Consider the following 6,282-nt stretch of genomic DNA (forward strand, 5'->3'; position numbering starts at 1 on the left):
AGGCATCAAGTGGGAGTGGTATGCTGGAATAAAAACAGTAGAGTTAGGTGGAAGTCTGAATACTGAACTTGAAACCTCTAGCCCTTTAATTTTCACAAAACTTCTGTTTCCTGGTTAATTCCCATCATACTCCTATTCCTTAAAGGCAGAGGATTGTAGAAACAATTGTTTCAGAGAAAAGATCTCTAAATAATAACATTTGGGAGAAATGTAACTAAAAAATGGCATATTGCCTATCACTTGACAAGTAGCAGTTCTTTTTAAAGATTTTTATTTATTTTTAGAGAGGGGAAGCAAGGGAGAACGAACTGGAGAGAAACATCTATGGGTTATTGCCTCTCAAGTACCCCCTACTGGAGACCTGGCCTGCAACCCATGTGTGTGCCCTAACTGAGAATCAAACCAGCAACCCTTTGGTTCGCAGGCCGGCACTCAATCCACTGAGCCACAACAGCCAGGGAAAACAAGTAGCTGTTCTCAAAGTGAGGACTGTGGACCTGAGTAGGCCTGAGATCCTTTCAGGTGGTTCAAAAGATCAAAATTATTTTCATAATAATATGTCAGGTGCTGTTTGCCTTGTGTTAATTTTTGCATGGATTTGGCATGAATCAAGGCAGTGGTACCAAACTGTACTAGTAGTCATTATTTTCTTTCTTTTTTTTTTTTTAAATGGGTAAATTGTATGGAATGTGAGTTCTATTTCATTAAAGATGCTAAAAAATTTACAAAATAAAATAAAAGGGGGACCCTTATGTCCCAACATTTCCACAAAGGATGTGGGCATTTTAGCACAAGCACATACTTTGGAAAGATGAGTCCCACAGCCTGACTTGAATCTCCTCTGTTTCCTGTTGTCTGGAGCCCAGGTCACCAGGTGGCCCTGTCCAATGCCAGTATCACTCTTTTTCCTTCATCTGCCCAACAGGCCCCTGTTGGAGGTCCAAAGCTTTTTGGACCAAGGATGCCTAAGCTTCTCTTTCTTTTTCTTTTTTTTAATATATTTTATTGATTATGCTATTACAGTTGCCTCATTACCCCCCCTTCATTCCCCTCCACCCTGCACACCCTCTCCCACCCACATCCCCCCCTTAGTTCATGTCCATGTGTCATAAGTTCCTTAACTTCTACATTTCCCATACTATTCTTGCCCTCCCCCTATTTTCTACCTACCATCTATGCTACTTATTCCCCATACCTTTTCCTCCTTTCTCCTCCTCCCACTCCCCTGTTGCTAACCCTCCATGTGATCTCTATTTCTGTGGTTCTGTTCCAGTTCTAGTTGTTTGCTTAGTTTCTTTTGTTTTTGTTTTAGGTGTGGTTATTAATAATTGTGAGTTTCCTGTCATTTTACTGTACATGCTTTTAATCTTCTTTTTCTTAGATAAGTCCCTTTAACATTTCATAAAATAAGGGCTTGGTGATGATGAACTTCTTGAACTTGAGCTTATCTGGGAAGTACTTTATCTGCCCTTCCATTCTAAATGAAAGCTATGCTGGATAAAGTAATCTGGGATGTAGGTCCTTGTCTTTCATGACTTGGAATACTTCTTTCCAGCCCCTTCTTGCTTGTAAGGTCTCTTTTGAAAAATCAGCTGACAGTCTGATGGGAACTCCTTTGTAGGTAACTGTCTCCTTATCTCTTGCTGCTTCTAGGATTCTCCCCTTCATTTTAATCTTGGCTAATGTAATTATGATGTGCCTTGGTGTGTTCCTCCTTGGGTCCAACTTCTTTGGGACTCTCTGAGCTTCCTGGACTTCCTGGAAGTCTATTTCCTTCCCAATTTGCCAGATTGGGTAAGTTCTCCTTTATTATTTGTTCAAATAAGTTTTCCACTCATTGCTCTTCCTCTTCCCCTTCTGGTACCCCTATAATTTGGATGTTGGGATGTTTAAATGTGTCCTGGAGGTTCCTAAGCCACTCCTCATTTTTTTGAATTCTTGTTTCTTCATTCTTCTCTGTTTGCTTGTTTTTTTCTTCCTTCTCGTCCACTCCATTGATTGGAGTCCCAGTTTTCTTTCCATCACTATTGGTTCTCTATACATTTTCCTTCATTTCACTTAGTGTAGCCTTCATTTTTTCATCTAATTTGTTACCAAATTCAACTAATTCTGTGAGTATCCTGATCACCAGTGCTTTGAACTGTGCATATGGTAGGTTCGCTACCTCTTCGTTGCTTAGTTGTATTTGCTGTGTATTTGGGTCATTTTTTTTTTCTTGTCATGCCTGTTACATATGAGGGAGCGAAGCCTTTGGTGTTCACCAGGGCGGGGCAACCCAGTCTCTGGGTTGTTACGCTGTATGTGGGGGCGGGGTCTGAGAGGGAACAGTGGTGCTTACTCAGCTCTCTGTTGGACTTGAGTCCCTTTTGCTGCTTCCCCCAAGCAAACTGGACCTTTCTGGTGCTAATTCCCATGTGGGTGGGTTGGTGTATGTTCTAGGACCCTGTGGGTCTCTCCAACAAACTCTCTTGTGAGGCCGAGAGTCTCTCCGGGTGCCTCACTCCCCACAGGTGTTTTCAATCAGTGCCCCGAGGCTCTATTTCCTGGCACTGGGACCCTGGGTTGTGCACAGTGCCTTGCTTCACAATCACTGCCTTTCTGGGTCAGCCAGTTGCCACCTGCGCCCAGGGTCTGCCAGCCCCTACCTGCGTGCCCCAGGTCCACCTGCTGTGGTCTTGCACACCCAGGACACCCTACACACTCAGTCCCACTACTCTTTGGGCCAGGACCCCTCTCAGCCCAATTTCCCGACTCTGCCCTTCCTACCAGTCTGGATGAATGTGTCTATTTTAACCCCTTGGTTGTCCAACTTCCATACAGTTCAACTTTCTGTCAGTTCTGGATGTTGTTCTGTTTCTAAATTATTATTGTCTCTATCTTGGTTGTGTGAGGAGGCACAGTGTGTCTACCTATGCCTTTATCTTGGCCAGAAGTCCGTCATTCTTTTCTTTATTGCCACACATTCAAAGGTGTTTTTTTTTGTTGTTTAAAAAAAAAAGCCAGTTTCACTTAATGTCCTTGATGAAGTAAAATTTATTAAATTTATTTAAATCTTGATCTTTGACTTTTTAAAATTCTGTTTTTTTAAAAATGGCAATTATGCACAAAGCATTGAGCAATTATTTGAGTTTGTTAGCTTTAGCTGCTTTTTATCACAGAAAGAATCAGTTTTCCATGAAAGAATTACATGCAAAATATGTATGTTCAGACCTGGGTATTAGGCATTTTCTCAAAAACTAATAAAATGAGCCTGTCACTTTGGACAATATTTGTTGCCAATGATAAAATTTGAGTTTTAAAATGAAATTTAGAATTGTGGAAGTTTGTAAATGCCACTGAGTGTTTGTTAGTGTCCCAATACTTAAATGCGTTTCTGATAAGACCAGTAGTAATATTAATGATATTTTTGAACTTATAAATTAAATGTGTTAACATTTGAAGGGCCTGCATATCTTAGTAAACCAGTATTTTCCAAGTGGCCAATGCATGATGGGACAAAGTCATGTATGGATAAAAGATTTATTCAATGTGCAAAAATAGCCTAATGGATTTTAATTCAATAGTATGAGAATTTTTTGATAGGTATTTTAGATTCCTCATTGCAACTAACTTTTCAGACACTACCAGTTTTTGAATTTAGGTGTTATATCAAAGCAGAATTAACCATAATTATCCAAAAGCGCTATTAAAATACACACCCCTATTCCAACTATGTATTGGTATGAGGCTGGATTTTCTTCATATACTTCAACCAAAAGAAAGTATATCACCACATACTGAATGAAGAAGCAGATATGAGAACTTACTCGTCTTCTATTAAGTCAGGCTTTAAAGAGATTTGCAAACATGTCAAAAATGCCACTCTGTTCCCCATTTATTGTTTTGAAAAGTAGTTTATTTTTATAAAATGCTATTTATCTTAACATGTAATAGGGTTATTATTGAATAGGGTTTTTAAATAAAATGAGTATTTAAATGTTTCTCAATTTTACTTTCTAATGTGGTAGATATTTGGTACACTTAAACAAATTCTTTGGTGTCTTCAGTAGTTTTTAAGAGTCTAAAGGAGTCCTGAAACTAAAGCATTTAGGAACACTGCTCTGGAGATTATAATATACATCTGTCACTTACTGTCTACCTTTAAAATATGTCATACTACATTGTGGGCAATGTAAGGACTGTGGTAACAGTGTATATCCAATTCCCACCCCCCATACGCTGGGCTCCTGTTGTCATATAACTTACCTATATGCTAAACCCTGACATTATATCATTGTTTTTCCTTTAAACAAGTGAGGAAGCTAGCAAGTGTGCTGCTAAGAGCTGCCTTTAAGAAAAAAAACTTGTTTTTCAGCTGTGAGAAGTGCAGTTACCTGGAAGCCTCCAGTTACAGTGCCTTCAAGGATCTGCCTCAGCTCTGGAACTGAGACCAGGATTTCTCAAGCTGGCCCCAACCTTTGAGTAAGCTTGTTAGGCGCGCCATTTCAGCAAGTGTGGGACCCTCTACTAGGCTCTCTTCGCTACACAGCTCCCTTTCAGGCTGGCTGAAATTTCAATTGATCTCTTTGCCAAATCCTGTTTTCTCCCCCATTCCTTTCTTACCTGTTCAATTTACAGTGTGATCTGAAGGCTTCCACTGCCAAATTCTACCCCCTATTTTTATCTTTTACAGATATCACCCTCAATAAACCTCTTGCACTTCTAACTCTATCTTATTTGCTTCCTGGAAGATCCAACTGACACAATAGTCTGTGTTTCAAAAAGATTTTACTCTATTTGGTGTTTTTCTGTTTCTCCCTGCAGAACTGAGTTTCTTCCTGGTATCATTTTTCTTCAGCCTGAAGGACTTCTTTTCACATTTTGTAGTTCCAGTCTAGAGACAAAATCTTTTAATTTTTATTTGCCTGACAGAATCTTTATTTTTGAACACTATTTCTACAGGATACAGAATTCTAAGTTGACAAATTTTGTCTTTCATATTTTAAAAGTAAGATGTAGTCCATTGTCTTCTGGCTGCCATTGTTTTTAATGAGATGTCATTTATTTTTTTTTTACTGTTCCTCCACATGAATCATATATATATTGTTCTGCCTGCCTTTAAGAATTTGTTATAATCTTTGGTTTTTGGCAGTTTGACTGGAGTGTGCCGATATGTAGATTTCTTTAAATTTTTCCTGCTTGGGGTTTTCACAGAATTGTGGGTAGATATGTTTTACTGATTTTGGTAAATCTTGGCCACCATATTTTCAAATATGTCATCTGTTTCATTATTTCTTATTCTTGCACTCCAGTAAAACATAAGTTAGACCATTTGATAGTTTCTTCAGAAATTCTGTTCCACTTTTAAAAAATAGCTTAAATGAAGAATAATTGACATAAAATAGATAACATATTTTAAATTTGCATTCAAATTTGATAAAGTATGCATTAAAAATTGATACAAAAATTAAAATTTGTTGAGTTTTGACATATGCATACATCTGTAAAGCCATCACTACAATCAAGATAGTAAGCATATCCCTCACTTCCAAATATTTCCTCATGTCCCTCTGAATGCTCTCTCTTCTGCCTCACCAACTCCTATGCTCTCTTCTCTCTAATCACTTCTCTCTATGCTATAATTATTTATCTTTTTTTACAAGATAAAAAATCCATTTTATTATTTTCAATAAGTTTAAATCCTTTATGGGAACAGCAGTACACGTATTTTGTGTCCATGGCCTTGGTAGGAATGTTCCTTTGGAATTTAGCATGAACCATTCTACTGTTTTCATTAGCACAAGTTACCTTTCATCAGATTACTCTGTTTTGGTTAGTTTGCCACCAGAAGTCATTGTGTTATTCTTTGCTTTGTATACACGAGCATATCTCTTGCCTACACAGAATCCAGTTTCATCTTGAGCATAAATATGTTTGATTTTAAGAGCTGTGTTCTGCCCTGGCTCTGGAGACCCTATTTATAGCCAGAAAAAAATGGCCTTGGATCACAGCCTTCCAGACATATTTGTCATTACAGAAGTCCTGTTCCCAGCCCTGAGCAGTGTGGCTCAGGTGGCTGGGTGTCAACCCACAAACCAAAGGGTCTCCAATTTGGGAGGACATAGTCAGGACATATGACTGGGTTGTTGGCCAGGTCCCCAGCTGGAGGCATGCAGGGGACAACTGACCTAGGTTTCTCTTGCACATCAGTGTTTCTCTCCCTCTTTTTCTGCCCCCTCCCTTCCTTTCTAAAAATTAATAAGTAAATAAAGAGACCTGTTCCCAGTAGGCCTCCACAGACTC

General features: G+C 38.8%; 1 pseudogene; it reads right to left on the minus strand.

Moving 5' to 3' along the window:
* Window positions 1-5,674: 5,674 nt before the first annotated feature.
* Window positions 5,675-6,002, minus strand: LOC123819459 (annotated as a pseudogene).
* Window positions 6,003-6,282: the final 280 nt, after the last annotated feature.

This window comes from Phyllostomus hastatus, unplaced genomic scaffold (genome assembly GCF_019186645.2).
Source record: "Phyllostomus hastatus isolate PE091 unplaced genomic scaffold, TTU_PhHast_1.1 phas_contig_312, whole genome shotgun sequence".
Classification (NCBI taxonomy): Eukaryota; Metazoa; Chordata; class Mammalia; order Chiroptera; family Phyllostomidae; genus Phyllostomus; species Phyllostomus hastatus.